At 33.4% G+C, this 5,202-nt stretch overlaps 1 pseudogene; it reads left to right on the top strand.

Annotated features, from left to right (window-relative positions):
• The first annotated feature begins 1,937 nt into the window (after positions 1-1,937).
• Positions 1,938-2,974, top strand: LOC118847195 (annotated as a pseudogene).
• Positions 2,975-5,202: the final 2,228 nt, after the last annotated feature.

Here is a 5,202-nt window from a genome sequence, read left to right on the forward strand (position 1 = left end):
ATAATATTCTTTATCTCTTGTTTGGTCATAAATTCTTCCTTTTTGCATAGATCTGACAGGTAAACCATTCCTTGCTCTCCTAATTTGTTATGATATCACTGTTTTTGTCTAAATCATGTTCTCATTTTGACCTTATCCTGATAAAGAGTATAAGATGTTGTTTTATGCCAAGTTTCTGCCATACCATTTTCCAGTTTTCCCAGAAGTTTTTGTCAGACAGTGAGTTCTTATCCCAAAAGCTAAAGTCTTTGGGTTTCTCAAACAGGAGATTACTATAGTCATTTGCTACTGTATCTTGTATTACTAACCTATTCCACTGATCCATTACTCTATTTCTTAGCCAATAAAAATAGTTTTGATGGTTGCCATTTAATAATATAGTTTTAGATCTGGTATGGCCCAGCCATCTTCCTTTGTATTTTTTCATTAATTCCCTTGATAATCTTGACCTTTTGCCCTTCCAGATAAATTTTATTATTTTTTTCTAGCTCTATGAATTAATTTTGGTAGTTTGACTGGTGTGGCACTGAATAAGTAACTTACTTTAGGCAGAATTGTCACTTTGATTGTATGAGCTCGACCCAGCCATGAGCAATTGATAATCATCCAATTGTTTAGATCTGACTTTATTTGCATGAAAAATGTTTTTTTTTATTGTGTTCATATAGTATCTATGTTTGTCTTGACAGGTAGACTCTCAAATATTTTATACCATCTACAGACATTTTAAATGAAATTTCTCTTTCTATCTTTTGCTGCTGTGCTCTCTTGGTAACATCTAAAAATGATGATGATTTATATGGATTTATTTTATATCCTGGAACTTTGCTAAAGTTGTTAATTGTTTCAAATAATTTTTTAATGATTCTCTAGAATTCTCTAAGTATACCATTGTATCATCTGCAGAGTGATAGTTTTGTTTCCTCACTGTCTAGTTTAATTTCTTCAATTTATTTTTCTTCTGTTATATTTAAAGCTAACATTTCTAGTACAATACAGAATAATCAGAGTGATAATGGTTATCCTTGTTTCACTCTTGAGCTTATTGGGAATGATTCTAGCTTATCCCCATTATATATAATGCCTACTGATGGTTTTGGAGAGATACTATTTGTCATTGTAAGGAAAACTCCATTTATTTGTATGTTCTCTAGTGTTTTAATAGGAATAGATGCTGCATTTTGTCAAAAGCTTTTTTGGCATCTATCAAGAAAATTATATGATTTCTATAGGTTTTGTTATTGATATGATCACTTATGGTGAAATTTTTCCTAATATTGAAATACCATCTGGTCATAATATATTTTTTCTGGTGATAAATTGTTGTAATTTATTTGTTAATATTTCATTTAAAAATTTTGCATCAATATTCATTAGGGAAGTTGGTCTATAATTTTCTTTCTATGTTTTGACTCTTCCTGATTTAGGTGTCAGCACCATATTTGTGTCATAAAAGGAATTTATAGGACTCTACCCCCTTCCCAACCTCTTTTTTTTAAATAAAAATTTCCATTGTTGGGAGGAGGGTGCCAGGGGCAAAGTGAGGTATCCATTTTAGGACTGTTAGGTCACTAAGTAGCCATCAGGGCCAACTGAGCATTTCTCAGTAGGCCATTAATCAATGTCTTGTTTGACAAGATAGATGTAGGAAGTGTACATATGTTTTAAGCCTATGATACACATAAGGAAGAGTCCAGGATGCATATAATGAGGAAAAAAGGGACAGCCAGGTGGTGCAGTGAGTACAGCACCTGCCTTGGAATCAGGAGGACCTGAGTTCAAATTCAGCCTCAGATACTTGACATACTCATTAGCTGTGTGATGTTGGGCAAGACACTTAACCCCAATTGCCCTGCCTTCCTCCTTCAAAAAAGAAAGAGAAAAAAAGCCCTAATACTGATGGTATCTTAGAAGCATGAAATGGTGTATTGACTTCAATGTCAACCTGCAATTGCTTCCAGAGATGCATTTTCTTCCTTTCCTTTTTTGTTATTCTTCAGGCACACAAAGCTTTGTCTGAAGAAGAATTTGTGGATGCAACTGTAAAACTCGCCAAGAATATGATTTTTAAATATATCTATCCAGGATTGGACTTTATAAGCCAAGGGGAATGGTTCAAGATCACAATGACAAGGAAAGATTCCATGGCTATTTTTAGTCCTAATTTTGGTGAGCTTATTAGCTCAGATTATATCAATAGGGTTCACTTTTTGAACTCCAGTGTGATTGAAAATGATGTTTCCCTTATTTTTAATAATGCCTCCAAAGCTGACCTTTGCCTTTATAACTACACTCTCTAACTCTTAAACATTGGGAAAAGGTGATAAACACCTAGTCAGATGGTTTTGAAATCCATGTTCCATCAAATAGCCATATGGTCTCAGAACCTGGAAAAATGTCACATTTATATTTATTTCAGACTCACATGGCCAGCCCCCTGAAATATGGGCCATGGGAAAGGATTCAGCCACAACAGATTAACCAATTAACTTCCTGTAACTTGAGCAATGGGAAAAGTTATGGCTTAAAGTACTGTAGAAAAATATTGATAAGCTGCAGCCAAGGGATGAAAAGAAGCTCTATTGTCAATCAAAATGTTACTGCTTCTGACTCAGGATTTTACCAATGTTGCTTAATCACCAACACAGCAGAAAATTAAACCTTTGTGATGAGATTAACTATGACTGATGCAAGAACAGAGTATCAAATTGTTTTCTTCATGGCGGGAGGGGCAGCTTCATTCTTAATTCTTGTGACATCAATCATTATTATCAATTATTGTTGTAGGAGGAAGAGAATGTCAAAGGCACTGTGGGATAATCAAACACAGCCATCTAAAAACTATGCCAGAAGTGAGGTTCCTGACAAAACTCAAGACTACAAAGAAGAGGATATTTATTTCAACTGTCCTATCTTTTCTCAAAAAACAAATCCAACAGAGCAATTTATCAATTTGATCCAAGCAAACATATAAAGTCAAATGCATATTGTCAAAAAATGCTCATTGTCCACAAAACCCAGTGGAATTCCTCTAGGCCTTAGTTTCCTCATCTGCAAAATGGAGATAATAACCACCTCACAAAGTTGCTGATCAGAAAATTCTCTTTTGTTATTCATGCAATTTATCTATGTAGATGATCTTTACTTTTGAAAGCATCAGTTTTACATACCTTTTCTCTTAGCTTCTTCTACATACCCAAAACCTATCTTAAAGTACTTTTCTGAAAAGGCCCACTTGCAATGTATTTCAACACTTAGAGGATTTATGGTTTTATTGACTTGGTCATCTCTCCACTCTTGTAGACGAAAATTACCCATGCCTCAATGAATTGTATTTGTGCATTGCTATATCTGAAATCTACCACCACCTTCTGGACAACTCACTAGTGATGAGCTTCTTCAAAGTTCAATAGCCTAGTTGGTCCTTAGCTGAGAAACATAAAAAAAATGCATGCCCCTGACTCTAAGCTCCTTTACCTGAATGAGATATTCCAGAACTTTTTCTCTTCCAATAAAATTTCCAAGATCTCAGTGTTATCTGCAAATTAAAACAAGGTTTCAGAATAGGATTTTGTGACAAAATAAAAAGAAAAATAGAAGAATGGACTTTGAACTAAATTTAATAGGGCTGATTTTTTAGCATGGACAGTGTTATAAACATCCAAAATGTAAAGATGTTATAAAATAACCTGAATGGGAACCAAAACAGAAAGAAAGTATTTTAATCCCAATGAAGATAAGTCTTAAGACATGCAAATGCTATAAGAAATTCTGAATGATATACCATATTTCATACAAGCAGGATGTAGAATATCAGCTCAGTAGTGCATCAAAGTGAAGCATAAACTCCACATTTTACTATGTATGCACAGACAACCTAAATTTCGCAATGAGGAGCTGTATTTTCTGAAATGCTTAGCTCTCTAAAGAGGAAGAAGACACTATGTCATACAAATTCATCTTTATAATGAAAACATCAATCATATCTTTTTTTCTAAATTCTGCTTCAGGAGAACTATATTCAGGAAAAGCATAGAGATTTGGGAAAATCTGAAAGCAAAAAGATTATTCAGCATACTTAAGGAGGCCTTATATCATCAAGAGCTGTGTTTATAGTCTGCTTTCACCTTTTCATGAACTCAGAGAGGGTAGAAATTTTGCATTAAAGACTTAAAGATGAAATAATACTTTCTTTTAATTGAACCATTATCATACAAAAGAAGATGAAAATTAAACATCAATAAAATGAAATTAAAAGGAAAAAATGGGGAACAAAACATTCTTCAAACTTTTTTTTTCATTCAGTATAGCAAATGAGTTTAGTATTTGAGTTAGAGGGTAGCAGAAAAGGGATATGTAATGACTTTATTTTGCTGGTTTAATAGTATTCCATAATTTTCTAGTTTCCTTGAGGAATTTTGGAATTTTTTGAATGTAGAAGATAGATATACAGACAGATAGATAGACACATATATTTGAAATATAGCTATTTATACAAACACATTTATTTCTAAGCCATTTGCCTTTCTTTACTTATCTTTATTCTCCCTCTTTCTCTTCCTCCCTTTCTTCTTTACTAAGTTGATTCCAGGTGGTCTTAATATGCCAGTAGTTATTCATCTTTCATTTTTGAAGAGGACAAAAAAAATCAACCGGTATTAAGAAATTTCCTGCTAAGTTATCTTTGGCAATATCATAATGACCAACCATATACTTAGGTCCCTGACAACTTTTAAGTATTTAAAACAAGGATATGTTTCATGGATACTTCATTTGATTCAAGTCACGACAATATGTTGACCCCAGTATGCCATGTTATGAGATTGAGGAGATGACTTTATACCATTATCTGGAGAGGACTTATTCATTCAAAACTGATAGAGCTGGGATGGAGGTAAGGTACAGGAATGCCACTAACCCTGACACTCAGATCTCCCAAAGAAACATACAAGAAAATATTGAAGAAAAAGAGCTATACAGTCCATACAGTATAGAATTCTAGCCTGAGATGTAACAAGAAAAAAAGAGTATTAGGTTGAGTTTAATGCTAGTATTCTTAGTACTTTCATATATTTCTGGGACTCTATTTCTTATTTGTGGCCAAAGGAATACTTTTTTTTTCCTCTCTAGTCTTGTGGCAGAGCTGGGTATAGACTGCCCTTGATTAAAAAATAACTTTCATTATTTTTTAAAACTTCTTTA

This window comes from Trichosurus vulpecula, chromosome 4 (assembly GCF_011100635.1).
Source record: "Trichosurus vulpecula isolate mTriVul1 chromosome 4, mTriVul1.pri, whole genome shotgun sequence".
NCBI lineage: Eukaryota > Metazoa > Chordata > Mammalia > Diprotodontia > Phalangeridae > Trichosurus > Trichosurus vulpecula.